Here is a 26,177-nt window from a genome sequence, read left to right on the forward strand (position 1 = left end):
AGAAGTAGAGAGAATCCTTGAGAGGAACCTTGCTCTAACAGTAAAACACAGCAAGTTAGTTTCTGTAGTGTAGTGGTCATCACGTTCGCCTAACACGCGAAAGGTCCCCGGTTCGAGACCGGGCAGAAACACTGTGCATGAGCTGCTTTTATGTGCACCCTCTAAAACCTTATTATCTCAATGCAAGCTTAAGAAGAGGCGGTCCATGAACCCAGCGAGCCGTGGGAAACTTCCTTTACTTTTCCAAGACGAAACAAAGTAATCCGCATCCATCAGTGGTCGCTCTTGTGCCTAGCTTTTTTTTTTATCATGCCATGTTGTATTGTGGGGCCTTTACACCTGTGACATTGCTGCGAACGCTGTAAGTGCAAACATTCGCAAGTGCAGACAGAAGAGTCAGACCTGTACATAGCCAGGGCTGTCAGGATGGCCGAGTGGTCTAAGGCGCCAGACTCAAGAGAGCTTGATCTTCAGTGCAACTGAGACTTCTGGTCTCCTCATGGAGGCGTGGGTTCAAATCCCACTTCTGACAGGTCTCTTTTACACCCTTAAATCGTCCTGTTTTTTGCAGTGCATTCCCCACACACCACAATCTTTGCACGGACCTGTAACATATGACGAGAAATCCACCAACGATCAGGCTGGGCCCTCAATCACAATTCCATGTATTCCTGGAAGGGACACCTCAGGCACACCTTCCGTTAAATTTGCACTCCATCACACTAACTGCTGTGCTGGTTTCTCATTAAGCAGTTGATCCCATCTTTGTTGTGAGGCTCTCCTGCCACCTTTTGGGCGGAGAAGGCACTGTCCCTGCAACAACACAGGCAGACATGTTCAACAGGGCTTCCTGGTTATGTGGGAGGAGCAGATTGTCATTGGTCCCCCCTTGCGAATTTTAATTTACATAAGGAAGACAGAGAGGTAGCTGGGAGTAGGCAGTACACACGGACATTGAACTCTATCTTGTGATTTGCAGCCAATTCTAGATTGAGGCAGGAGGAAAGGAGGTGACTTGCCCAACAATGGCCATTCTGGGAATTCAGCCACCCTGGGTCTCCCAGGTGAGTGTTTCAGTCCTGTGAGCCACTCATATAAATCTCGCCTGATCGAGCCTGATCGAGCGCTGAGTGAGCGTGTTTGAATCCAAGAATCAAACACCTCTTTCTTAGGAGCAAGAATTGGCAGGCCCTCCCTTGCTTCTGGGGTGGAAGTTAATGGGGCAAGGGTCCAGGACTTGCAGAGAAGTACAAGTGCCAGAAAGTGCCTGCAGTTCTCATCAGTGCCTTTTTTCTGCTCACTGGCAGCTAGGATATCGGCTGATCCCTTCCTTGCAAGAGTGAAAAAAACAACACCTTGAGAGAAAACATGACTTTGTGTGGCTCACATAGAGAGAGAGCAGCCAAATAGCACTGCTTTGTTTCTGAAAGACGCATCAGAAATTGTTCAAATTGCTGACAGGGGAATCAGGCTCGTTGGTTTAGGGGTATGATTCTCGCTTCGGGTGCGAGAGGTCCCGGGTTCAAATCCCAGACGAGCCCATGTTGTGGAATTATTTTTAGGCTGCTTATTATATAGGACCATTTCTTCTTTTCAATGCTATAAGACGCCGTGTATGGTGAGAAAGTTCCTTTCCCTGCACGCTGTTTCCCACTTTTGGCGTATAGAATTTCAGTGCCGGACTTCTTTGCAACTGCTTTTCTGGGGTGGACCATCAGTGTAGGAACATTAAATTCAAAGTGTTTTTCTAGCGTGATTTCAGGTATGGTTTTAAAATCGCCTTTTGGAATAAAAGTGGTCCTCGTTCCTTTCTTCCAAAGAAAGAGATCGGGTAAGGAGGGTCCAACGTTGAGCTTCATGGACATTGGCCCTTGGTCTGTGCTTTCCAGCCCACTACATGCCAAGAAGATTGCTGCAAGAGTATCTGTTTCTGTGGTGTAGTGGTTATCACGTTCGCTTTACACGCGAAAGGTCCCTGGTTCGAGACCGGGCAGAAACAGCAGCTTATTGCTTGCATTTACTCTCTCAACTTATAGGAAAGCTGAGATAATGGAAGCTGTCTATCCCTCACCAGCGTGACGTACTGTGCTCCAGGGGCTTCAGTGACAGCTCAAAAAGAGAAGTGACGATAGTTTGCGCCATTCGTTTGCACGTCCTTTTGTACTGAAGGGTGGGCCTACTTGATGAAAGCAAGGCATGAGAGCAGAAATTGTTTTATTGTCCTCACCGAGAGCATACACCTAGAGCAAACAAAATGTCTGAAGGATGGAGGTATTTTCATTTCTTGTTCGATGACGGCCATGGAAAAGACAGCAACCATATTGCAGAAGAGAGCAGCATGTGCAGTTGCTTGCTTTGGGTGAATCATTCACCAACTCGCTGCCAATAACCCCCGGAGCCGGTGCAAAAGGTGACTCTTGTGTGCCTCGGCTCGTTGGTCTAGGGGTATGATTCTCGCTTAGGGTGCGAGAGGTCCCGGGTTCAAATCCCGGACGAGCCCTTTTTTAGAGGTAAATATACGAATCCTACTCAAAACTGACAATGCCTGACTATTTCTCATTACACTCGGCGCATTGTTGCACAAATTATTTTGAACCTCAGAAGAAAAACGGATATCCATGCTTTTTCTGCCTTCATGCTTAGTCTGTGTGTGTCCCAGGTGATGCTTTCCCAAGCTGTACTTGCTGGCATTTAGGCATCAGATATTTGTCTGTCGATGCCTGCATAAGTAAATTTTTAATACGTCTAATTGCAAGCATGTTGGCTGATATCTCTGCAGTTTTCACACTTGCTCCTCGCTTTCTGAGTGGCTGCTGATACAGCAGAATAGAAGTAGAGAGAATCCTTGAGAGGAACCTTGCTCTAACAGTAAAACACAGCAAGTTAGTTTCTGTAGTGTAGTGGTCATCACGTTCGCCTAACACGCGAAAGGTCCCCGGTTCGAGACCGGGCAGAAACACTGTGCATGAGCTGCTTTTATGTGCACCCTCTAAAACCTTATTATCTCAATGCAAGCTTAAGAAGAGGCGGTCCATGAACCCAGCGAGCCGTGGGAAACTTCCTTTACTTTTCCAAGACGAAACAAAGTAATCCGCATCCATCAGTGGTCGCTCTTGTGCCTAGCTTTTTTTTTTATCATGCCATGTTGTATTGTGGGGCCTTTACACCTGTGACATTGCTGCGAACGCTGTAAGTGCAAACATTGGCAAGTGCAGACAGAAGAGTCAGACCTGTACATAGCCAGGGCTGTCAGGATGGCCGAGTGGTCTAAGGCGCCAGACTCAAGAGAGCTTGATCTTCAGTGCAACTGAGACTTCTGGTCTCCTCATGGAGGCGTGGGTTCAAATCCCACTTCTGACAGGTCTCTTTTACACCCTTAAATCGTCCTGTTTTTTTGCAGTGCATTCCCCACACACCACAATCTTTGCACGGACCTGTAACATATGACGAGAAATCCACCAACGATCAGGCTGGGCCCTCAATCACAATTCCATGTATTCCTGGAAGGGACACCTCAGGCACACCTTCCGTTAAATTTGCACTCCATCACACTAACTGCTGTGCTGGTTTCTCATTAAGCAGTTGATCCCATCTTTGTTGTGAGGCTCTCCTGCCACCTTTTGGGCGGAGAAGGCACTGTCCCTGCAACAACACAGGCAGACATGTTCAACAGGGCTTCCTGGTTATGTGGGAGGAGCAGATTGTCATTGGTCCCCCCTTGCGAATTTTAATTTACATAAGGAAGACAGAGAGGTAGCTGGGAGTAGGCAGTACACACGGACATTGAACTCTATCTTGTGATTTGCAGCCAATTCTAGATTGAGGCAGGAGGAAAGGAGGTGACTTGCCCAACAATGGCCATTCTGGGAATTCAGCCACCCTGGGTCTCCCAGGTGAGTGTTTCAGTCCTGCGAGCCACTCATATAAATCTCGCCTGATCGAGCCTCATTGAGTGCTGAGTGAGCGTGTTTGAATCCAAGAATCAAACACCTCTTTCTTAGGAGCAAGAATTGGCAGGCCCTCCCTTGCTTCTGGGGTGGAAGTTAATGGGGCAAGGGTCCAGGACTTGCAGAGAAGTACAAGTGCCAGAAAGTGCCTGCAGTTCTCATCAGTGCCTTTTTTCTGCTCACTGGCAGCTAGGATATCGGCTGATCCCTTCCTTGCAAGAGTGAAAAAAACAACACCTTGAGAGAAAACATGACTTTGTGTGGCTCACATAGAGAGAGAGCAGCCAAATAGCACTGCTTTGTTTTTGAAAGACGCATCAGAAATTGTTCAAATTGCTGACAGGGGAATCAGGCTCGTTGGTCTAGGGGTATGATTCTCACTTCGGGTGCGAGAGGTCCCGGGTTCAAATCCCGGACGAGCCCATGTTGTGGAATTATTTTTAGGCTGCTTATTATGTAGGACCATTTCTTCTTTTCAATGCTATAAGACGCCGTGTATGGTGAAAAAGTTCCTTTCCCTGCACGCTGTTTCCCAGTTTTGGCGTATAGAATTTCAGTGCCGGACTTCTTTGCAACTGCTTTTCTGGGGTGGACCATCAGTGTAGGAACATTAAATTCAAAGTGTTTTTCTAGCGTGATTTCAGGTATGGTTTTAAAATCGCCTTTTGGAATAAAAGTGGTCCTCGTTGCTTTCTTCCAAAGAAAGAGATCGGGTAAGGAGGGTCCAACGTTGAGCTTCATGGACATTGGCCCTTGGTCTGTGCTTTCCAGCCCACTACATGCCAAGAAGATTGCGGCAAATGTATCTGTTTCTGTGGTGTAGTGGTTATCACGTTCGCTTTACACGCGAAAGGTCCCTGGTTCGAGACTGGGCAGAAACAGCAGCTTATTGTTTGCATTTACTCTCTCAACTTATAGGAAAGCTGAGATAATGGAAGCTGTCTATCCCTCACCAGCGTGACGTACTGTGCTCCAGGGGCATCAGTGACAGCTCAAAAAGAGAAGTGACGATAGTTTGCGCCATTCGTTTGCACGTCCTTTTGTACTGAAGGGTGGGCCTACTTGATGAAAGCAAGGCATGAGAGCAGAAATTGTTTTATTGTCCTCACCGAGAGCATACACCTAGAGCAAACAAAATGTCTGAAGGATGGAGGTATTTTCATTTCTTGTTCGATGACGGCCATGGAAAAGACAGCAACCATATTGCAGAAGAGAGCAGCATGTGCAGTTGCTTGCTTTGGGTGAATCATTCACCAACTCGCTGCCAATAACCCCCGGAGCCGGTGCAAAAGGCGACTCTTGTGTGCCTCGGCTCGTTGGTCTAGGGGTATGATTCTCGCTTAGGGTGCGAGAGGTCCCGGGTTCAAATCCCGGACGAGCCCTTTTTTAGAGGTAAGCATACGAATCCTCCTCAAAACTGACAATGCCTGACAATTTCTCATTACACTCGGCGCATTGTTGCACAAATTATTTTGAACCTCAGAAGAAAAACGGATATCCATGCTTTTTCTGCCTTCATGCTTAGTCTGTGTGTGTCCCAGGTGATGCTTTCCCAAGCTGTACTTGCTGGCATTTAGGCATCAGATATTTGTCTGTCGATGCCTGCATAAGTACATTTTTAATACGTCTAATTGCAAGCATGTTGGCTGATATCTCTGCAGTTTTCACACTTGCTCCTCGCTTTCTGAGTGGCTGCTGATACAGCAGAATAGAAGTAGAGAGAATCCTTGAGAGGAACCTTGCTCTAACAGTAAAACACAGCAAGTTAGTTTCTGTAGTGTAGTGGTCATCACGTTCGCCTAACACGCGAAAGGTCCCCGGTTCGAGACCGGGCAGAAACACTGTGCATGAGCTGCTTTTATGTGCACCCTCTAAAACCTTATTATCTCAATGCAAGCTTAAGAAGAGGCGGTCCATGAACCCAGCGAGCCGTGGGAAACTTCCTTTACTTTTCCAAGACGAAACAAAGTAATCCGCATCCATCAGTGGTCGCTCTTGTGCCTAGCTTTTTTTTTTATCATGCCATGTTGTATTGTGGGGCCTTTACACCTGTGACATTGCTGCGAACGCTGTAAGTGCAAACATTGGCAAGTGCAGACAGAAGAGTCAGACCTGTACATAGCCAGGGCTGTCAGGATGGCCGAGTGGTCTAAGGCGCCAGACTCAAGAGAGCTTGATCTTCAGTGCAACTGAGACTTCTGGTCTCCTCATGGAGGCGTGGGTTCAAATCCCACTTCTGACAGGTCTCTTTTACACCCTTAAATCGTCCTGTTTTTTGCAGTGCATTCCCCACACACCACAATCTTTGCACGGACCTGTAACATATGACGAGAAATCCACCAACGATCAGGCTGGGCCCTCAATCACAATTCCATGTATTCCTGGAAGGGACACCTCAGGCACACCTTCCGTTAAATTTGCACTCCATCACACTAACTGCTGTGCTGGTTTCTCATTAAGCAGTTGATCCCATCTTTGTTGTGAGGCTCTCCTGCCACCTTTTGGGCAGAGAAGGCACTGTCCCTGCAACAACACAGGCAGACATGTTCAACAGGGCTTCCTGGTTATGTGGGAGGAGCAGATTGTCATTGGTCCCCCCTTGCAAATTTTAATTTACATAAGGAAGACAGAGAGGTAGCTGGGAGTAGGCAGTACACACGGACATTGAACTCTATCTTGTGATTTGCAGCCAATTCTAGATTGAGGCAGGAGGAAAGGAGGTGACTTGCCCTACAATGGCCATTCTGGGAATTCAGCCACCCTGGGTCTCCCAGGTGAGTGTTTCAGTCCTGCGAGCCACTCATATAAATCTCGCCTGATCGAGCCTGATCGAGCGCTGAGTGAGCGTGTTTGAATCCAAGAATCAAACACCTCTTTCTTAGGAGCAAGAATTGGCAGGCCCTCCCTTGCTTCTGGGGTGGAAGTTAATGGGGCAAGGGTCCAGGACTTGCAGAGAAGTACAAGTGCCAGAAAGTGCCTGCAGTTCTCATCAGTGCCTTTTTTCTGCTCACTGGCAGCTAGGATATCGGCTGATCCCTTCCTTGCAAGAGTGAAAAAAACAACACCTTGAGAGAAAACATGACTTTGTGTGGCTCACATAGAGAGAGAGCAGCCAAATAGCACTGCTTTGTTTCTGAAAGACGCATCAGAAATTGTTCAAATTGCTGACAGGGGAATCAGGCTCGTTGGTTTAGGGGTATGATTCTCGCTTCGGGTGCGAGAGGTCCCGGGTTCAAATCCCAGACGAGCCCATGTTGTGGAATTATTTTTAGGCTGCTTATTATATAGGACCATTTCTTCTTTTCAATGCTATAAGACGCCGTGTATGGTGAGAAAGTTCCTTTCCCTGCACGCTGTTTCCCACTTTTGGCGTATAGAATTTCAGTGCCGGACTTCTTTGCAACTGCTTTTCTGGGGTGGACCATCAGTGTAGGAACATTAAATTCAAAGTGTTTTTCTAGCGTGATTTCAGGTATGGTTTTAAAATCGCCTTTTGGAATAAAAGTGGTCCTCGTTCCTTTCTTCCAAAGAAAGAGATCGGGTAAGGAGGGTCCAACGTTGAGCTTCATGGACATTGGCCCTTGGTCTGTGCTTTCCAGCCCACTACATGCCAAGAAGATTGCTGCAAGAGTATCTGTTTCTGTGGTGTAGTGGTTATCACGTTCGCTTTACACGCGAAAGGTCCCTGGTTCGAGACCGGGCAGAAACAGCAGCTTATTGCTTGCATTTACTCTCTCAACTTATAGGAAAGCTGAGATAATGGAAGCTGTCTATCCCTCACCAGCGTGACGTACTGTGCTCCAGGGGCTTCAGTGACAGCTCAAAAAGAGAAGTGACGATAGTTTGCGCCATTCGTTTGCACGTCCTTTTGTACTGAAGGGTGGGCCTACTTGATGAAAGCAAGGCATGAGAGCAGAAATTGTTTTATTGTCCTCACCGAGAGCATACACCTAGAGCAAACAAAATGTCTGAAGGATGGAGGTATTTTCATTTCTTGTTCGATGACGGCCATGGAAAAGACAGCAACCATATTGCAGAAGAGAGCAGCATGTGCAGTTGCTTGCTTTGGGTGAATCATTCACCAACTCGCTGCCAATAACCCCCGGAGCCGGTGCAAAAGGTGACTCTTGTGTGCCTCGGCTCGTTGGTCTAGGGGTATGATTCTCGCTTAGGGTGCGAGAGGTCCCGGGTTCAAATCCCGGACGAGCCCTTTTTTAGAGGTAAATATACGAATCCTACTCAAAACTGACAATGCCTGACTATTTCTCATTACACTCGGCGCATTGTTGCACAAATTATTTTGAACCTCAGAAGAAAAACGGATATCCATGCTTTTTCTGCCTTCATGCTTAGTCTGTGTGTGTCCCAGGTGATGCTTTCCCAAGCTGTACTTGCTGGCATTTAGGCATCAGATATTTGTCTGTCGATGCCTGCATAAGTAAATTTTTAATACGTCTAATTGCAAGCATGTTGGCTGATATCTCTGCAGTTTTCACACTTGCTCCTCGCTTTCTGAGTGGCTGCTGATACAGCAGAATAGAAGTAGAGAGAATCCTTGAGAGGAACCTTGCTCTAACAGTAAAACACAGCAAGTTAGTTTCTGTAGTGTAGTGGTCATCACGTTCGCCTAACACGCGAAAGGTCCCCGGTTCGAGACCGGGCAGAAACACTGTGCATGAGCTGCTTTTATGTGCACCCTCTAAAACCTTATTATCTCAATGCAAGCTTAAGAAGAGGCGGTCCATGAACCCAGCGAGCCGTGGGAAACTTCCTTTACTTTTCCAAGACGAAACAAAGTAATCCGCATCCATCAGTGGTCGCTCTTGTGCCTAGCTTTTTTTTTTATCATGCCATGTTGTATTGTGGGGCCTTTACACCTGTGACATTGCTGCGAACGCTGTAAGTGCAAACATTGGCAAGTGCAGACAGAAGAGTCAGACCTGTACATAGCCAGGGCTGTCAGGATGGCCGAGTGGTCTAAGGCGCCAGACTCAAGAGAGCTTGATCTTCAGTGCAACTGAGACTTCTGGTCTCCTCATGGAGGCGTGGGTTCAAATCCCACTTCTGACAGGTCTCTTTTACACCCTTAAATCGTCCTGTTTTTTTGCAGTGCATTCCCCACACACCACAATCTTTGCACGGACCTGTAACATATGACGAGAAATCCACCAACGATCAGGCTGGGCCCTCAATCACAATTCCATGTATTCCTGGAAGGGACACCTCAGGCACACCTTCCGTTAAATTTGCACTCCATCACACTAACTGCTGTGCTGGTTTCTCATTAAGCAGTTGATCCCATCTTTGTTGTGAGGCTCTCCTGCCACCTTTTGGGCGGAGAAGGCACTGTCCCTGCAACAACACAGGCAGACATGTTCAACAGGGCTTCCTGGTTATGTGGGAGGAGCAGATTGTCATTGGTCCCCCCTTGCGAATTTTAATTTACATAAGGAAGACAGAGAGGTAGCTGGGAGTAGGCAGTACACACGGACATTGAACTCTATCTTGTGATTTGCAGCCAATTCTAGATTGAGGCAGGAGGAAAGGAGGTGACTTGCCCAACAATGGCCATTCTGGGAATTCAGCCACCCTGGGTCTCCCAGGTGAGTGTTTCAGTCCTGCGAGCCACTCATATAAATCTCGCCTGATCGAGCCTCATTGAGTGCTGAGTGAGCGTGTTTGAATCCAAGAATCAAACACCTCTTTCTTAGGAGCAAGAATTGGCAGGCCCTCCCTTGCTTCTGGGGTGGAAGTTAATGGGGCAAGGGTCCAGGACTTGCAGAGAAGTACAAGTGCCAGAAAGTGCCTGCAGTTCTCATCAGTGCCTTTTTTCTGCTCACTGGCAGCTAGGATATCGGCTGATCCCTTCCTTGCAAGAGTGAAAAAAACAACACCTTGAGAGAAAACATGACTTTGTGTGGCTCACATAGAGAGAGAGCAGCCAAATAGCACTGCTTTGTTTTTGAAAGACGCATCAGAAATTGTTCAAATTGCTGACAGGGGAATCAGGCTCGTTGGTCTAGGGGTATGATTCTCACTTCGGGTGCGAGAGGTCCCGGGTTCAAATCCCGGACGAGCCCATGTTGTGGAATTATTTTTAGGCTGCTTATTATGTAGGACCATTTCTTCTTTTCAATGCTATAAGACGCCGTGTATGGTGAAAAAGTTCCTTTCCCTGCACGCTGTTTCCCAGTTTTGGCGTATAGAATTTCAGTGCCGGACTTCTTTGCAACTGCTTTTCTGGGGTGGACCATCAGTGTAGGAACATTAAATTCAAAGTGTTTTTCTAGCGTGATTTCAGGTATGGTTTTAAAATCGCCTTTTGGAATAAAAGTGGTCCTCGTTGCTTTCTTCCAAAGAAAGAGATCGGGTAAGGAGGGTCCAACGTTGAGCTTCATGGACATTGGCCCTTGGTCTGTGCTTTCCAGCCCACTACATGCCAAGAAGATTGCGGCAAATGTATCTGTTTCTGTGGTGTAGTGGTTATCACGTTCGCTTTACACGCGAAAGGTCCCTGGTTCGAGACTGGGCAGAAACAGCAGCTTATTGTTTGCATTTACTCTCTCAACTTATAGGAAAGCTGAGATAATGGAAGCTGTCTATCCCTCACCAGCGTGACGTACTGTGCTCCAGGGGCATCAGTGACAGCTCAAAAAGAGAAGTGACGATAGTTTGCGCCATTCGTTTGCACGTCCTTTTGTACTGAAGGGTGGGCCTACTTGATGAAAGCAAGGCATGAGAGCAGAAATTGTTTTATTGTCCTCACCGAGAGCATACACCTAGAGCAAACAAAATGTCTGAAGGATGGAGGTATTTTCATTTCTTGTTCGATGACGGCCATGGAAAAGACAGCAACCATATTGCAGAAGAGAGCAGCATGTGCAGTTGCTTGCTTTGGGTGAATCATTCACCAACTCGCTGCCAATAACCCCCGGAGCCGGTGCAAAAGGCGACTCTTGTGTGCCTCGGCTCGTTGGTCTAGGGGTATGATTCTCGCTTAGGGTGCGAGAGGTCCCGGGTTCAAATCCCGGACGAGCCCTTTTTTAGAGGTAAGCATACGAATCCTACTCCAAACTGACAATGCCTGACAATTTCTCATTACACTCGGCGCATTGTTGCACAAATTATTTTGAACCTCAGAAGAAAAACGGATATCCATGCTTTTTCTGCCTTCATGCTTAGTCTGTGTGTGTCCCAGGTGATGCTTTCCCAAGCTGTACTTGCTGGCATTTAGGCATCAGATATTTGTCTGTCGATGCCTGCATAAGTACATTTTTAATACGTCTAATTGCAAGCATGTTGGCTGATATCTCTGCAGTTTTCACACTTGCTCCTCGCTTTCTGAGTGGCTGCTGATACAGCAGAATAGAAGTAGAGAGAATCCTTGAGAGGAACCTTGCTCTAACAGTAAAACACAGCAAGTTAGTTTCTGTAGTGTAGTGGTCATCATGTTCGCCTAACACGCGAAAGGTCCCCGGTTCGAGACCGGGCAGAAACACTGTGCATGAGCTGCTTTTATGTGCACCCTCTAAAACCTTATTATCTCAATGCAAGCTTAAGAAGAGGCGGTCCATGAACCCAGCGAGCCGTGGGAAACTTCCTTTACTTTTCCAAGACGAAACAAAGTAATCCGCATCCATCAGTGGTCGCTCTTGTGCCTAGCTTTTTTTTTTATCATGCCATGTTGTATTGTGGGGCCTTTACACCTGTGACATTGCTGCGAACGCTGTAAGTGCAAACATTGGCAAGTGCAGACAGAAGAGTCAGACCTGTACATAGCCAGGGCTGTCAGGATGGCCGAGTGGTCTAAGGCGCCAGACTCAAGAGAGCTTGATCTTCAGTGCAACTGAGACTTCTGGTCTCCTCATGGAGGCGTGGGTTCAAATCCCACTTCTGACAGGTCTCTTTTACACCCTTAAATCGTCCTGTTTTTTGCAGTGCATTCCCCACACACCACAATCTTTGCACGGACCTGTAACATATGACGAGAAATCCACCAACGATCAGGCTGGGCCCTCAATCACAATTCCATGTATTCCTGGAAGGGACACCTCAGGCACACCTTCCGTTAAATTTGCACTCCATCACACTAACTGCTGTGCTGGTTTCTCATTAAGCAGTTGATCCCATCTTTGTTGTGAGGCTCTCCTGCCACCTTTTGGGCGGAGAAGGCACTGTCCCTGCAACAACACAGGCAGACATGTTCAACAGGGCTTCCTGGTTATGTGGGAGGAGCAGATTGTCATTGGTCCCCCCTTGCGAATTTTAATTTACATAAGGAAGACAGAGAGGTAGCTGGGAGTAGGCAGTACACACGGACATTGAACTCTATCTTGTGATTTGCAGCCAATTCTAGATTGAGGCAGGAGGAAAGGAGGTGACTTGCCCAACAATGGCCATTCTGGGAATTCAGCCACCCTGGGTCTCCCAGGTGAGTGTTTCAGTCCTGCGAGCCACTCATATAAATCTCGCCTGATCGAGCCTGATCGAGCGCTGAGTGAGCGTGTTTGAATCCAAGAATCAAACACCTCTTTCTTAGGAGCAAGAATTGGCAGGCCCTCCCTTGCTTCTGGGGTGGAAGTTTATGGGGCAAGGGTCCAGGACTTGCAGAGAAGTACAAGTGCCAGAAAGTGCCTGCAGTTCTCATCAGTGCCTTTTTTCTGCTCACTGGCAGCTAGGATATCGGCTGATCCCTTCCTTGCAAGAGTGAAAAAAACAACACCTTGAGAGAAAACATGACTTTGTGTGGCTCACATAGAGAGAGAGCAGCCAAATAGCACTGCTTTGTTTCTGAAAGACGCATCAGAAATTGTTCAAATTGCTGACAGGGGAATCAGGCTCGTTGGTCTAGGGGTATGATTCTCGCTTCGGGTGCGAGAGGTCCCGGGTTCAAATCCCGGACGAGCCCATGTTGTGGAATTATTTTTAGGCTGCTTATTATATAGGACCATTTCTTCTTTTCAATGCTATAAGACGCCGTGTATGGTGAGAAAGTTCCTTTCCCTGCACGCTGTTTCCCAGTTTTGGCGTATAGAATTTCAGTGCCGGACTTCTTTGCAACTGCTTTTCTGGGGTGGACCATCAGTGTAGGAACATTAAATTCAAAGTGTTTTTCTAGCGTGATTTCAGGTTTGGTTTTAAAATCGCCTTTTGGAATAAAAGTGGTCCTCGTTCCTTTCTTCCAAAGAAAGAGATCGGGTAAGGAGGGTCCAACGTTGAGCTTCATGGACATTGTCCCTTGGTCTGTGCTTTCCAGCCCACTACATGCCAAGAAGATTGCTGCAAGAGTATCTGTTTCTGTGGTGTAGTGGTTATCACGTTCGCTTTACACGCGAAAGGTCCCTGGTTCGAGACCGGGCAAAAACAGCAGCTTATTGCTTGCATTTACTCTCTCAACTTATAGGAAAGCTGAGATAATGGAAGCTGTCTATCCCTCACCAGCATGACGTACTGTGCTCCAGGGGCTTCAGTGACAGCTCAAAAAGAGAAGTGACGATAGTTTGCGCCATTCGTTTGCACGTCCTTTTGTACTGAAGGGTGGGCCTACTTGATGAAAGCAAGGCATGAGAGCAGAAATTGTTTTATTGTCCTCACCGAGAGCTTACACCTAGAGCAGACAAAATGTCTGAAGGATGGAGGTATTTTCATTTCTTGTTCGATGACGGCCATGGAAAAGACAGCAACCATATTGCAGAAGAGAGCAGCATGTGCAGTTGCTTGCTTTGGGTGAATCATTCACCAACTCGCTGCCAATAACCCCCGGAGCTGGTGCAAAAGGTGACTCTTGTGTGCCTCGGCTCGTTGGTCTAGGGGTATGATTCTCGCTTAGGGTGCGAGAGGTCCCGGGTTCAAATCCCGGACGAGCCCTTTTTTAGAGGTAAACATACGAATCCTACTCAAAACTGACAATGCCTGACTATTTCTCATTACACTCGGCGCATTTTTGCACAAATTATTTTGAACCTCAGAAGAAAAACGGATATCCATGCTTTTTCTGCCTTCATGCTTAGTCTGTGTGTGTCCCAGGTGATGCTTTCCCAAGCTGTACTTGTTGGCATTTAGGCATCAGATATTTGTCTGTCGATGCCTGCATAAGTAAATTTTTAATACGTCTAATTGCAAGCATGTTGGCTGATATCTCTGCAGTTTTCACACTTGCTCCTCGCTTTCTGAGTGGCTGCTGATACAGCAGAATAGAAGTAGAGAGAATCCTTGAGAGGAACCTTGCTCTAACAGTAAAACACAGCAAGTTAATTTCTGTAGTGTAGTGGTCATCACGTTCGCCTAACACGCGAAAGGTCCCCGGTTCGAGACCGGGCAGAAACACTGTGCATGAGCTGCTTTTATGTGCACCCTCTAAAACCTTATTATCTCAATGCAAGCTTAAGAAGAGGCGGTCCATGAACCCAGCGAGCCGTGGGAAACTTCCTTTACTTTTCCAAGACGAAACAAAGTAATCCGCATCCATCAGTGGTCGCTCTTGTGCCTAGCTTTTTTTTTTATCATGCCATGTTGTATTGTGGGGCCTTTACACCTGTGACATTGCTGCGAACGCTGTAAGTGCAAACATTGGCAAGTGCAGACAGAAGAGTCAGACCTGTACATAGCCAGGGCTGTCAGGATGGCCGAGTGGTCTAAGGCGCCAGACTCAAGAGAGCTTGATCTTCAGTGCAACTGAGACTTCTGGTCTCCTCATGGAGGCGTGGGTTCAAATCCCACTTCTGACAGGTCTCTTTTACACCCTTAAAACGTCCTGTTTTTTTGCAGTGCATTCCACACACACAACAATCTTTGCACGGACCTGTAACATATGACGAGAAATCCACCAACGATCAGGCTGGGCCCTCAATCACAATTCCATGTATTCCTGGAAGGGACACCTCAGGCACACCTTCCGTTAAATTTGCACTCCATCACACTAACTGCTGTGCTGGTTTCTCATTAAGCAGTTGATCCCATCTTTGTTGTGAGGCTCTCCTGCCACCTTTTGGGCGGAGAAGGCACTGTCCCTGCAACAACACAGGCAGACATGTTCAACAGGGCTTCCTGGTTATGTGGGAGGAGCAGATTGTCATTGGTCCCCCCTTGCGAATTTTAATTTACATAAGGAAGACAGAGAGGTAGCTGGGAGTAGGCAGTACACACGGACATTGAACGCTATCTTGTGATTTGCAGCCAATTCTAGATTGCGGCAGGAGGAAAGGAGGTGACTTGCCCAACAATGGCCATTCTGGGAATTCAGCCACCCTGGGTCTCCCATGTGAGTGTTTCAGTCCTGCGAGCCACTCATATAAATCTCGCCTGATCGAGCCTCATTGAGTGCTGAGTGAGCGTGTTTGAATCCAAGAATCAAACACCTCTTTCTTAGGAGCAAGAATTGGCAGGCCCTCCCTTGCTTCTGGGGTGGAAGTTAATGGGGCAAGGGTCCAGGACTTGCAGAGAAGTACAAGTGCCAGAAAGTGCCTGCAGTTCTCATCAGTGCCTTTTTTCTGCTCACTGGCAGCTAGGATATCGGCTGATCCCTTCCTTGCAAGAGTGAAAAAAACAACACCTTGAGAGAAAACATGACTTTGTGTGGCTCACATAGAGAGAGAGCAGCCAAATAGCACTGCTTTGTTTCTGAAAGACGCATCAGAAATTGTTCAAATTGCTGACAGGGGAATCAGGCTCGTTGGTCTAGGGGTATGATTCTCACTTCGGGTGCGAGAGGTCCCGGGTTCAAATCCCGGACGAGCCCATGTTGTGGAATTATTTTTAGGCTGCTTATTATGTAGGACCATTTCTTCTTTTCAATGCTATAAGACGCCGTGTATGGTGAAAAAGTTCCTTTCCCTGCACGCTGTTTCCCAGTTTTGGCGTATAGAATTTCAGTGCCGGACTTCTTTGCAACTGCTTTTCTGGGGTGGACCATCAGTGTAGGAACATTAAATTCAAAGTGTTTTTCTAGCGTGATTTCAGGTATGGTTTTAAAATCGCCTTTTGGAATAAAAGTGGTCCTCGTTGCTTTCTTCCAAAGAAAGAGATCGGGTAAGGAGGGTCCAACGTTGAGCTTCATGGACATTGGCCCTTGGTCTGTGCTTTCCAGCCCACTACATGCCAAGAAGATTGCTGCAAGAGTATCTGTTTCTGTGGTGTAGTGGTTATCACGTTCGCTTTACACGCGAAAGGTCCCTGGTTCGAGACCGGGCAAAAACAGCAGCTTATTGCTTGCATTTACTCTCTCAACTTATAGGAAAGCTGAGATAATGGAAGCTGTCTATCCCTCACCAGCGTGACGTACTGTGCTCCAGGGGCTTCAGTGACAGCTCAAAAAGAGAAGTGACGATAGTTTGCGCCATTCGTTTGCACGTCCTTTTGTACTGAAGGGTGGGCCTACTTGATGAAAGCAAGGCATGAGAGCAGAAATTGTTTTATTGTCCTCACCGAGAGCTTACACCTAGAGCAGACAAAATGTCTGAAGGATGGAGGTATTTTCATTTCTTGTTCGATGACGGCCATGGAAAAGACAGCAACCATATTGCAGAAGAGAGCAGCATGTGCAGTTGCTTGCTTTGGGTGAATCATTCACCAACTCGCTGCCAATAACCCCCGGAGCCGGTGCAAAAGGTGACTCTTGTGTGCCTCGGCTCGTTGGTCTAGGGGTATGATTCTCGGTTAGGTTGTGAGAGGTCCCGGGTTCAAATCTCGGACGAGCCCTTTTTTAGAGGTAAACATACGAATCCTACTCAAAACTGACAATGCCTGACTATTTCTCATTACATTCGGCGCATTGTTGCACAAATTATTTTGAACCTCAGAAGAAAAACGGATATCCATGCTTTTTCTGCCTTCATGCTTAGTCTGTGTGTGTCCCAGGTGATGCTTTCCCAAGCTGTACTTGCTGGCATTTAGGCATCAGATATTTGTCTGTCGATGCCTGCATAAGTAAATTTTTAATACGTCTAATTGCAAGCATGTTGGCTGATATCTCTGCAGTTTTCACACTTGCTCCTCGCTTTCTGAGTGGCTGCTGATACAGCAGAATAGAAGTAGAGAGAATCCTTGAGAGGAACCTTGTTCTAACAGTAAAACACAGCAAGTTAATTTCTGTAGTGTAGTGGTCATCACGTTCGCCTAACACGCGAAAGGTCCCCGGTTCGAGACCGGGCAGAAACACTGTGCATGAGCTGCTTTTATGTGCACCCTCTAAAACCTTATTATCTCAATGCAAGCTTAAGAAGAGGCGGTCCATGAACCCAGCGAGCCGTGGGAAACTTCCTTTACTTTTCCAAGACGAAACAAAGTAATCCGCATCCATCAGTGGTCGCTCTTGTGCCTAGCTTTTTTTTTTATCATGCCATGTTGTATTGTGGGGCCTTTACACCTGTGACATTGCTGCGAACGCTGTAAGTGCAAACATTGGCAAGTGCAGACAGAAGAGTCAGACCTGTACATAGCCAGGGCTGTCAGGATGGCCGAGTGGTCTAAGGCGCCAGACTCAAGAGAGCTTGATCTTCAGTGCAACTGAGACTTCTGGTCTCCTCATGGAGGCGTGGGTTCAAATCCCACTTCTGACAGGTCTCTTTTACACCCTTAAATCGTCCTGTTTTTTTGCAGTGCATTCCCCACACACCACAATCTTTGCACGGACCTGTAACATATGACGAGAAATCCACCAACGATCAGGCTGGGCCCTCAATCACAATTCCATGTATTCCTGGAAGGGACACCTCAGGCACACCTTCCGTTAAATTTGCACTCCATCACACTAACTGCTGTGCTGGTTTCTCATTAAGCAGTTGATCCCATCTTTGTTGTGAGGCTCTCCTGCCACCTTTTGGGCGGAGAAGGCACTGTCCCTGCAACAACACAGGCAGACATGTTCAACAGGGCTTCCTGGTTATGTGGGAGGAGCAGATTGTCATTGGTCCCCCCTTGCGAATTTTAATTTACATAAGGAAGACAGAGAGGTAGCTGGGAGTAGGCAGTACACACGGACATTGAACGCTATCTTGTGATTTGCAGCCAATTCTAGATTGCGGCAGGAGGAAAGGAGGTGACTTGCCCAACAATGGCCATTCTGGGAATTCAGCCACCCTGGGTCTCCCAGGTGAGTGTTTCAGTCCTGCGAGCCACTCATATAAATCTCGCCTGATCGAGCCTCATTGAGTGCTGAGTGAGCGTGTTTGAATCCAAGAATCAAACACCTCTTTCTTAGGAGCAAGAATTGCCAGGCCCTCCCTTGCTTCTGGGGTGGAAGTTAATGGGGCAAGGGTCCAGGACTTGCAGAGAAGTACAAGTGCCAGAAAGTGCCTGCAGTTCTCATCAGTGCCTTTTTTCTGCTCACTGGCAGCTAGGATATCGGCTGATCCCTTCCTTGCAAGAGTGAAAAAAACAACACCTTGAGAGAAAACATGACTTTGTGTGGCTCACATAGAGAGAGAGCAGCCAAATAGCACTGCTTTGTTTCTGAAAGACGCATCAGAAATTGTTCAAATTGCTGACAGTGCATCAGGCTCGTTGGTCTAGGGGTATGATTCTCACTTCGGGTGCGAGAGGTCCCGGGTTCAAATCCCGGACGAGCCCATGTTGTGGAATTATTTTTAGGCTGCTTATTATGTAGGACCATTTCTTCTTTTCAATGCTATAAGACGCCGTGTATGGTGAAAAAGTTCCTTTCCCTGCACGCTGTTTCCCAGTTTTGGCGTATAGAATTTCAGTGCCGGACTTCTTTGCAACTGCTTTTCTGGGGTGGACCATCAGTGTAGGAACATTAAATTCAAAGTGTTTTTCTAGCGTGATTTCAGGTATGGTTTTAAAATCGCCTTTTGGAATAAAAGTGGTCCTCGTTGCTTTCTTCCAAAGAAAGAGATCGGGTAAGGAGGGTCCAACGTTGAGCTTCATGGACATTGGCCCTTGGTCTGTGCTTTCCAGCCCACTACATGCCAAGAAGATTGCGGCAAAAGTATCTGTTTCTGTGGTGTAGTGGTTATCACGTTCGCTTTACACGCGAAAGGTCCCTGGTTCGAGACTGGGCAGAAACAGCAGCTTATTGTTTGCATTTACTCTCTCAACTTATAGGAAAGCTGAGATAATGGAAGCTGTCTATCCCTCACCAGCGTGACGTACTGTGCTCCAGGGGCATCAGTGACAGCTCAAAAAGAGAAGTGACGATAGTTTGCGCCATTCGTTTGCACGTCCTTTTGTACTGAAGGGTGGGCCTACTTGATGAAAGCAAGGCATGAGAGCAGAAATTGTTTTATTGTCCTCACCGAGAGCATACACCTAGAGCAAACAAAATGTCTGAAGGATGGAGGTATTTTCATTTCTTGTTTGATGACGGCCATGGAAAAGACAGCAACCATATTGCAGAAGAGAGCAGCATGTGCAGTTGCTTGCTTTGGGTGAATCATTCACCAACTCGCTGCCAATAACCCCCGGAGCCGGTGCAAAAGGCGACTCTTGTGTGCCTCGGCTCGTTGGTCTAGGGGTATGATTCTCGCTTAGGGTGCGAGAGGTCCCGGGTTCAAATCCCGGACGAGCCCTTTTTTAGAGGTAAGCATACGAATCCTACTCAAAACTGACAATGCCTGACAATTTCTCATTACACTCGGCGCATTGTTGCACAAATTATTTTGAACCTCAGAAGAAAAACGGATATCCATGCTTTTTCTGCCTTCATGCTTAGTCTGTGTGTGTCCCAGGTGATGCTTTCCCAAGCTGTACTTGCTGGCATTTAGGCATCAGATATTTGTCTGTCGATGCCTGCATAAGTACATTTTTAATACGTCTAATTGCAAGCATGTTGGCTGATATCTCTGCAGTTTTCACACTTGCTCCTCGCTTTCTGAGTGGCTGCTGATACAGCAGAATAGAAGTAGAGAGAATCCTTGAGAGGAACCTTGCTCTAACAGTAAAACACAGCAAGTTAGTTTCTGTAGTGTAGTGGTCATCACGTTCGCCTAACACGCGAAAGGTCCCCTGTTCGAGACCGGGCAGAAACACTGTGCATGAGCTGCTTTTATGTGCACCCTCTAAAACCTTATTATCTCAATGCAAGCTTAAGAAGAGGCGGTCCATGAACCCAGCGAGCCGTGGGAAACTTCCTTTACTTTTCCAAGACGAAACAAAGTAATCCGCATCCATCAGTGGTCGCTCTTGTGCCTAGCTTTTTTTTTATCATGCCATGTTGTATTGTGGGGCCTTTACACCTGTGACATTGCTGCGAACGCTGTAAGTGCAAACATTGGCAAGTGCAGACAGAAGAGTCAGACCTGTACATAGCCAGGGCTGTCAGGATGGCCGAGTGGTCTAAGGCGCCAGACTCAAGAGAGCTTGATCTTCAGTGCAACTGAGACTTCTGGTCTCCTCATGGAGGCGTGGGTTCAAATCCCACTTCTGACAGGTCTCTTTTACACCCTTAAATCGTCCTGTTTTTTGCAGTGCATTCCCCACACACCACAATCTTTGCACGGACCTGTAACATATGACGAGAAATCCACCAACGATCAGGCTGGGCCCTCAATCACAATTCCATGTATTCCTGGAAGGGACACCTCAGGCACACCTTCCGTTAAATTTGCACTCCATCACACTAACTGCTGTGCTGGTTTCTCATTAAGCAGTTGATCCCATCTTTGTTGTGAGGCTCTCCTGCCACCTTTTGGGCGGAGAAGGCACTGTCCCTGCAACAACACAGGCAGACATGTTCAACAGGGCTTCCTGGTTATGTGGGAGGAGCAGATTGTCATTGGTCCCCCCTTGCGAATTTTAATTTACATAAGGAAGACAGAGAGGTAGCTGGGAGTAGGCAGTACACACGGACATTGAACTCTATCTTGTGATTTGCAGCCAATTCTAGATTGAGGCAGGAGGAAAGGAGGTGACTTGCCCAACAATGGCCATTCTGGGAATTCAGCCACCCTGGGTCTCCCAGGTGAGTGTTTCAGTCCTGCGAGCCACTCATATAAATCTCGCCTGATCGAGCCTGATCGAGCGCTGAGTGAGCGTGTTTGAATCCAAGAATCAAACACCTCTTTCTTAGGAGCAAGAATTGGCAGGCCCTCCCTTGCTTCTGGGGTGGAAGTTTATGGGGCAAGGGTCCAGGACTTGCAGAGAAGTACAAGTGCCAGAAAGTGCCTGCAGTTCTCATCAGTGCCTTTTTTCTGCTCACTGGCAGCTAGGATATCGGTTGATCCCTTCCTTGCAAGAGTGAAAAAAACAACACCTTGAGAGAAAACATGACTTTGTGTGGCTCACATAGAGAGAGAGCAGCCAAATAGCACTGCTTTTTTTCTGAAAGACGCATCAGAAATTGTTCAAATTGCTGACAGGGGAATCAGGCTCGTTGGTCTAGGGGTATGATTCTCGCTTCGGGTGCGAGAGGTCCCGGGTTCAAATCCCGGACGAGCCCATGTTGTGGAATTATTTTTAGGCTGCTTATTATATAGGACCATTTCTTCTTTTCAATGCTATAAGACGCCGTGTATGGTGAGAAAGTTCCTTTCCCTGCACGCTGTTTCCCAGTTTTGGCGTATAGAATTACAGTGCCGGACTTCTTTGCAACTGCTTTTCTGGGGTGGACCATCAGTGTAGGAACATTAAATTCAAAGTGTTTTTCTAGCGTGATTTCAGGTTTGGTTTTAAAATCGCCTTTTGGAATAAAAGTGGTCCTCGTTCCTTTCTTCCAAAGAAAGAGATCGGGTAAGGAGGGTCCAACGTTGAGCTTCATGGACATTGGCCCTTGGTCTGTGCTTTCCAGCCCACTACATGCCAAGAAGATTCCTGCAAGAGTATCTGTTTCTGTGGTGTAGTGGTTATCACGTTCGCTTTACACGCGAAAGGTCCCTGGTTCGAGACCGGGCAAAAACAGCAGCTTATTGCTTGCATTTACTCTCTCAACTTATAGGAAAGCTGAGATAATGGAAGCTGTCTATCCCTCACCAGCGTGACGTACTGTGCTCCAGGGGCTTCAGTGACAGCTCAAAAAGAGAAGTGACGATAGTTTGCGCCATTCGTTTGCACGTCCTTTTGTACTGAAGGGTGGGCCTACTTGATGAAAGCAAGGCATGAGAGCAGAAATTGTTTTATTGTCCTCACCGAGAGCTTACACCTAGAGCAGACAAAATGTCTGAAGGATGGAGGTATTTTCATTTCTTGTTCGATGACGGCCATGGAAAAGACAGCAACCATATTGCAGAAGAGAGCAGCATGTGCAGTTGCTTGCTTTGGGTGAATCATTCACCAACTCGCTGCCAATAACCCCCGGAGCCGGTGCAAAAGGTGACTCTTGTGTGCCTCGGCTCGTTGGTCTAGGGGTATGATTCTCGCTTAGGGTGCGAGAGGTCCCGGGTTCAAATCCCGGACGAGCCCTTTTTTAGAGGTAAACATACGAATCCTACTCAAAACTGACAATGCCTGACTATTTCTCATTACATTCGGCGCATTGTTGCACAAATTATTTTGAACCTCAGAAGAAAAACGGATATCCATGCTTTTTCTGCCTTCATGCTTAGTCTGTGTGTGTCCCAGGTGATGCTTTCCCAAGCTGTACTTGTTGGCATTTAGGCATCAGATATTTGTCTGTCGATGCCTGCATAAGTAAATTTTTAATACGTCTAATTGCAAGCATGTTGGCTGATATCTCTGCAGTTTTCACACTTGCTCCTCGCTTTCTGAGTGGCTGCTGATACAGCAGAATAGAAGTAGAGAGAATCCTTGAGAGGAACCTTGCTCTAACAGTAAAACACAGCAAGTTAATTTCTGTAGAGTAGTGGTCATCACGTTCGCCTAACACGCGAAAGGTCCCCGGTTCGAGACCGGGCAGAAACACTGTGCATGAGCTGCTTTTATGTGCACCCTCTAAAACCTTATTATCTCAATGCAAGCTTAAGAAGAGGCGGTCCATGAACCCAGCGAGCCGTGGGAAACTTCCTTTACTTTTCCAAGACGAAACAAAGTAATCCGCATCCATCAGTGGTCGCTCTTGTGCCTAGCTTTTTTTTTTTATCATGCCATGTTGTATTGTGGGGCCTTTACACCTGTGACATTGCTGCGAACGCTGTAAGTGCAAACATTGGCAAGTGCAGACAGAAGAGTCAGACCTGTACATAGCCAGGGCTGTCAGGATGGCCGAGTGGTCTAAGGCGCCAGACTCAAGAGAGCTTGATCTTCAGTGCAACTGAGACTTCTGGTCTCCTCATGGAGGCGTGGGTTCAAATCCCACTTCTGACAGGTCTCTTTTACACCCTTAAATCGTCCTGTTTTTTTGCAGTGCATTCCCCACACACCACAATCTTTGCACGGACCTGTAACATATGACGAGAAATCCACCAACGATCAGGCTGGGCCCTCAATCACAATTCCATGTATTCCTGGAAGGGACACCTCAGGCACACCTTCCGTTAAATTTGCACTCCATCACACTAACTGCTGTGCTGGTTTCTCATTAAGCAGTTGATCCCATCTTTGTTGTAAGGCTCTCCTGCCACCTTTTGGGCGGAGAAGGCACTGTCCCTGCAACAACACAGGCAGACATGTTCAACAGGGCTTCCTGGTTATGTGGGAGGAGCAGATTGTCATTGGTCCCCCCTTGCGAATTTTAATTTACATAAGGAAGACAGAGAGGTAGCTGGGAGTAGGCAGTACACACGGACATTGAACTCTATCTTGTGATTTGCAGCCAATTCTAGATTGAGGCAGGAGGAAAGGAGGTGACTTGCCCAACAATGGCCATTCTGGGAATTCAGCCACCCTGGGTCTCCCAGGTGAGTGTTTCAGTCCTGCGAGCCACTCATATAAATCTCGCCTGATCGAGCCTGATCGAGCGTGTTTGAATCCAAGAATCAAACACCTCTTTCTTAGGAGCAAGAATTGCCAGGCCCTCCCTTGCTTCTGGGGTGGAAGTTAATGGGGCAAGGGTCCAGGACTTGCAGAGAAGTACAAGTGCCAGAAAGTGCCTGCAGTTCTCATCAGTGCCTTTTTTCTGCTCACTGGCAGCTAGGATATCGGCTGATCCCTTCCTTGCAAGAGTGAAAAAAACAACACCTTGAGAGAAAACATGACTTTGTGTGGCTCACATAGAGAGAGAGCAGCCAAATAGCACTGCTTTGTTTCTGAAAGACGCATCAGAAATTGTTCAAATTGCTGACAGTGCATCAGGCTCGTTGGTCTAGGGGTATGATTCTCACTTCGGGTGCGAGAGGTCCCGGGTTCAAATCCCGGACGAGCCCATGTTGTGGAATTATTTTTAGGCTGCTTATTATGTAGGACCATTTCTTCTTTTCAATGCTATAAGACGCCGTGTATGGTGAAAAAGTTCCTTTCCCTGCACGCTGTTTCCCAGTTTTGGCGTATAGAATTTCAGTGCCGGACTTCTTTGCAACTGCTTTTCTGGGGTGGACCATCAGTGTAGGAACATTAAATTCAAAGTGTTTTTCTAGCGTGATTTCAGGTATGGTTTTAAAATCGCCTTTTGGAATAAAAGTGGTCCTCGTTGCTTTCTTCCAAAGAAAGAGATCGGGTAAGGAGGGTCCAACGTTGAGCTTCATGGACATTGGCCCTTGGTCTGTGCTTTCCAGCCCACTACATGCCAAGAAGATTGCGGCAAAAGTATCTGTTTCTGTGGTGTAGTGGTTATCACGTTCGCTTTACACGCGAAAGGTCCCTGGTTCGAGACTGGGCAGAAACAGCAGCTTATTGTTTGCATTTACTCTCTCAACTTATAGGAAAGCTGAGATAATGGAAGCTGTCTATCCCTCACCAGCGTGACGTACTGTGCTCCAGGGGCATCAGTGACAGCTCAAAAAGAGAAGTGACGATAGTTTGCGCCATTCGTTTGCACGTCCTTTTGTACTGAAGGGTGGGCCTACTTGATGAAAGCAAGGCATGAGAGCAGAAATTGTTTTATTGTCCTCACCGAGAGCATACACCTAGAGCAAACAAAATGTCTGAAGGATGGAGGTATTTTCATTTCTTGTTCGATGACGGCCATGGAAAAGACAGCAACCATATTGCAGAAGAGAGCAGCATGTGCAGTTGCTTGCTTTGGGTGAATCATTCACCAACTCGCTGCCAATAACCCCCGGAGCCGGTGCAAAAGGCGACTCTTGTGTGCCTCGGCTCGTTGGTCTAGGGGTATGATTCTCGCTTAGGGTGCGAGAGGTCCCGGGTTCAAATCCCGGACGAGCCCTTTTTTAGAGGTAAGCATACGAATCCTACTCAAAACTGACAATGCCTGACAATTTCTCATTACACTCGGCGCATTGTTGCACAAATTATTTTGAACCTCAGAAGAAAAACGGATATCCATGCTTTTTCTGCCTTCATGCTTAGTCTGTGTGTGTCCCAGGTGATGCTTTCCCAAGCTGTACTTGCTGGCATTTAGGCATCAGATATTTGTCTGTCGATGCCTGCATAAGTACATTTTTAATACGTCTAATTGCAAGCATGTTGGCTGATATCTCTGCAGTTTTCACACTTGCTCCTCGCTTTCTGAGTGGCTGCTGATACAGCAGAATAGAAGTAGAGAGAATCCTTGAGAGGAACCTTGCTCTAACAGTAAAACACAGCAAGTTAGTTTCTGTAGTGTAGTGGTCATCACGTTCGCCTAACACGCGAAAGGTCCCCTGTTCGAGACCGGGCAGAAACACTGTGCATGAGCTGCTTTTATGTGCACCCTCTAAAACCTTATTATCTCAATGCAAGCTTAAGAAGAGGCGGTCCATGAACCCAGCGAGCCGTGGGAAACTTCCTTTACTTTTCCAAGACGAAACAAAGTAATCCGCATCCATCAGTGGTCGCTCTTGTGCCTAGCTTTTTTTTTATCATGCCATGTTGTATTGTGGGGCCTTTACACCTGTGACATTGCTGCGAACGCTGTAAGTGCAAACATTGGCAAGTGCAGACAGAAGAGTCAGACCTGTACATAGCCAGGGCTGTCAGGATGGCCGAGTGGTCTAAGGCGCCAGACTCAAGAGAGCTTGATCTTCAGTGCAACTGAGACTTCTGGTCTCCTCATGGAGGCGTGGGTTCAAATCCCACTTCTGACAGGTCTCTTTTACACCCTTAAATCGTCCTGTTTTTTGCAGTGCATTCCCCACACACCACAATCTTTGCACGGACCTGTAACATATGACGAGAAATCCACCAACGATCAGGCTGGGCCCTCAATCACAATTCCATGTATTCCTGGAAGGGACACCTCAGGCACACCTTCCGTTAAATTTGCACTCCATCACACTAACTGCTGTG

General features: G+C 47.2%; 32 non-coding genes across 32 annotated transcripts; all 32 read left to right on the forward strand.

Annotated features, from left to right (window-relative positions):
* Positions 1–58: 58 nt before the first annotated feature.
* On the forward strand, positions 59–131 carry TRNAV-AAC (transfer RNA valine (anticodon AAC)). Its single transcript has one exon. It is a non-coding gene; the product is annotated as a tRNA-Val (tRNA).
* Positions 132–420: 289 nt separating this feature from the next.
* TRNAL-CAA (transfer RNA leucine (anticodon CAA)) lies at positions 421–532 on the forward strand. Its single transcript has 2 exons — positions 421–458; positions 487–532. It is a non-coding gene; the product is annotated as a tRNA-Leu (tRNA).
* A 1,394-nt stretch (positions 533–1,926) lies between these two features.
* TRNAV-UAC (transfer RNA valine (anticodon UAC)) lies at positions 1,927–1,999 on the forward strand. The gene has a single exon. It is a non-coding gene; the product is annotated as a tRNA-Val (tRNA).
* Positions 2,000–2,428: 429 nt separating this feature from the next.
* Positions 2,429–2,500, forward strand: TRNAP-AGG (transfer RNA proline (anticodon AGG)). The gene has a single exon. It is a non-coding gene; the product is annotated as a tRNA-Pro (tRNA).
* Positions 2,501–2,886: 386 nt separating this feature from the next.
* Positions 2,887–2,959, forward strand: TRNAV-AAC (transfer RNA valine (anticodon AAC)). Its single transcript has one exon. It is a non-coding gene; the product is annotated as a tRNA-Val (tRNA).
* Positions 2,960–3,248: 289 nt separating this feature from the next.
* Positions 3,249–3,360, forward strand: TRNAL-CAA (transfer RNA leucine (anticodon CAA)). The gene is made up of 2 exons: positions 3,249–3,286; positions 3,315–3,360. It is a non-coding gene; the product is annotated as a tRNA-Leu (tRNA).
* Positions 3,361–4,298: 938 nt separating this feature from the next.
* On the forward strand, positions 4,299–4,370 carry TRNAP-CGG (transfer RNA proline (anticodon CGG)). The gene has a single exon. It is a non-coding gene; the product is annotated as a tRNA-Pro (tRNA).
* An 887-nt stretch (positions 4,371–5,257) lies between these two features.
* TRNAP-AGG (transfer RNA proline (anticodon AGG)) lies at positions 5,258–5,329 on the forward strand. Its single transcript has one exon. It is a non-coding gene; the product is annotated as a tRNA-Pro (tRNA).
* Positions 5,330–5,715: 386 nt separating this feature from the next.
* On the forward strand, positions 5,716–5,788 carry TRNAV-AAC (transfer RNA valine (anticodon AAC)). Its single transcript has one exon. It is a non-coding gene; the product is annotated as a tRNA-Val (tRNA).
* Positions 5,789–6,077: 289 nt separating this feature from the next.
* On the forward strand, positions 6,078–6,189 carry TRNAL-CAA (transfer RNA leucine (anticodon CAA)). Its single transcript has 2 exons — positions 6,078–6,115; positions 6,144–6,189. It is a non-coding gene; the product is annotated as a tRNA-Leu (tRNA).
* Positions 6,190–7,583: 1,394 nt separating this feature from the next.
* Positions 7,584–7,656, forward strand: TRNAV-UAC (transfer RNA valine (anticodon UAC)). Its single transcript has one exon. It is a non-coding gene; the product is annotated as a tRNA-Val (tRNA).
* A 429-nt stretch (positions 7,657–8,085) lies between these two features.
* TRNAP-AGG (transfer RNA proline (anticodon AGG)) lies at positions 8,086–8,157 on the forward strand. Its single transcript has one exon. It is a non-coding gene; the product is annotated as a tRNA-Pro (tRNA).
* A 386-nt stretch (positions 8,158–8,543) lies between these two features.
* Positions 8,544–8,616, forward strand: TRNAV-AAC (transfer RNA valine (anticodon AAC)). The gene has a single exon. It is a non-coding gene; the product is annotated as a tRNA-Val (tRNA).
* Positions 8,617–8,905: 289 nt separating this feature from the next.
* Positions 8,906–9,017, forward strand: TRNAL-CAA (transfer RNA leucine (anticodon CAA)). Its single transcript has 2 exons — positions 8,906–8,943; positions 8,972–9,017. It is a non-coding gene; the product is annotated as a tRNA-Leu (tRNA).
* A 938-nt stretch (positions 9,018–9,955) lies between these two features.
* On the forward strand, positions 9,956–10,027 carry TRNAP-CGG (transfer RNA proline (anticodon CGG)). Its single transcript has one exon. It is a non-coding gene; the product is annotated as a tRNA-Pro (tRNA).
* Positions 10,028–10,914: 887 nt separating this feature from the next.
* On the forward strand, positions 10,915–10,986 carry TRNAP-AGG (transfer RNA proline (anticodon AGG)). Its single transcript has one exon. It is a non-coding gene; the product is annotated as a tRNA-Pro (tRNA).
* Positions 10,987–11,372: 386 nt separating this feature from the next.
* Positions 11,373–11,445, forward strand: TRNAV-AAC (transfer RNA valine (anticodon AAC)). The gene has a single exon. It is a non-coding gene; the product is annotated as a tRNA-Val (tRNA).
* Positions 11,446–11,734: 289 nt separating this feature from the next.
* Positions 11,735–11,846, forward strand: TRNAL-CAA (transfer RNA leucine (anticodon CAA)). The gene is made up of 2 exons: positions 11,735–11,772; positions 11,801–11,846. It is a non-coding gene; the product is annotated as a tRNA-Leu (tRNA).
* A 937-nt stretch (positions 11,847–12,783) lies between these two features.
* On the forward strand, positions 12,784–12,855 carry TRNAP-CGG (transfer RNA proline (anticodon CGG)). The gene has a single exon. It is a non-coding gene; the product is annotated as a tRNA-Pro (tRNA).
* Positions 12,856–13,742: 887 nt separating this feature from the next.
* On the forward strand, positions 13,743–13,814 carry TRNAP-AGG (transfer RNA proline (anticodon AGG)). Its single transcript has one exon. It is a non-coding gene; the product is annotated as a tRNA-Pro (tRNA).
* Positions 13,815–14,562: 748 nt separating this feature from the next.
* TRNAL-CAA (transfer RNA leucine (anticodon CAA)) lies at positions 14,563–14,674 on the forward strand. Its single transcript has 2 exons — positions 14,563–14,600; positions 14,629–14,674. It is a non-coding gene; the product is annotated as a tRNA-Leu (tRNA).
* Positions 14,675–15,612: 938 nt separating this feature from the next.
* TRNAP-CGG (transfer RNA proline (anticodon CGG)) lies at positions 15,613–15,684 on the forward strand. Its single transcript has one exon. It is a non-coding gene; the product is annotated as a tRNA-Pro (tRNA).
* Positions 15,685–17,391: 1,707 nt separating this feature from the next.
* TRNAL-CAA (transfer RNA leucine (anticodon CAA)) lies at positions 17,392–17,503 on the forward strand. Its single transcript has 2 exons — positions 17,392–17,429; positions 17,458–17,503. It is a non-coding gene; the product is annotated as a tRNA-Leu (tRNA).
* A 937-nt stretch (positions 17,504–18,440) lies between these two features.
* Positions 18,441–18,512, forward strand: TRNAP-CGG (transfer RNA proline (anticodon CGG)). The gene has a single exon. It is a non-coding gene; the product is annotated as a tRNA-Pro (tRNA).
* An 887-nt stretch (positions 18,513–19,399) lies between these two features.
* On the forward strand, positions 19,400–19,471 carry TRNAP-AGG (transfer RNA proline (anticodon AGG)). Its single transcript has one exon. It is a non-coding gene; the product is annotated as a tRNA-Pro (tRNA).
* Positions 19,472–20,218: 747 nt separating this feature from the next.
* TRNAL-CAA (transfer RNA leucine (anticodon CAA)) lies at positions 20,219–20,330 on the forward strand. The gene is made up of 2 exons: positions 20,219–20,256; positions 20,285–20,330. It is a non-coding gene; the product is annotated as a tRNA-Leu (tRNA).
* Positions 20,331–21,267: 937 nt separating this feature from the next.
* On the forward strand, positions 21,268–21,339 carry TRNAP-CGG (transfer RNA proline (anticodon CGG)). Its single transcript has one exon. It is a non-coding gene; the product is annotated as a tRNA-Pro (tRNA).
* Positions 21,340–22,226: 887 nt separating this feature from the next.
* TRNAP-AGG (transfer RNA proline (anticodon AGG)) lies at positions 22,227–22,298 on the forward strand. The gene has a single exon. It is a non-coding gene; the product is annotated as a tRNA-Pro (tRNA).
* A 749-nt stretch (positions 22,299–23,047) lies between these two features.
* TRNAL-CAA (transfer RNA leucine (anticodon CAA)) lies at positions 23,048–23,159 on the forward strand. The gene is made up of 2 exons: positions 23,048–23,085; positions 23,114–23,159. It is a non-coding gene; the product is annotated as a tRNA-Leu (tRNA).
* Positions 23,160–24,085: 926 nt separating this feature from the next.
* Positions 24,086–24,157, forward strand: TRNAP-CGG (transfer RNA proline (anticodon CGG)). Its single transcript has one exon. It is a non-coding gene; the product is annotated as a tRNA-Pro (tRNA).
* Positions 24,158–25,044: 887 nt separating this feature from the next.
* TRNAP-AGG (transfer RNA proline (anticodon AGG)) lies at positions 25,045–25,116 on the forward strand. Its single transcript has one exon. It is a non-coding gene; the product is annotated as a tRNA-Pro (tRNA).
* Positions 25,117–25,863: 747 nt separating this feature from the next.
* TRNAL-CAA (transfer RNA leucine (anticodon CAA)) lies at positions 25,864–25,975 on the forward strand. The gene is made up of 2 exons: positions 25,864–25,901; positions 25,930–25,975. It is a non-coding gene; the product is annotated as a tRNA-Leu (tRNA).
* Positions 25,976–26,177: the final 202 nt, after the last annotated feature.

Source organism: Triturus cristatus, chromosome 10, assembly GCF_964204655.1.
Source record: "Triturus cristatus chromosome 10, aTriCri1.1, whole genome shotgun sequence".
Lineage (NCBI taxonomy): Eukaryota > Metazoa > Chordata > Amphibia > Caudata > Salamandridae > Triturus > Triturus cristatus.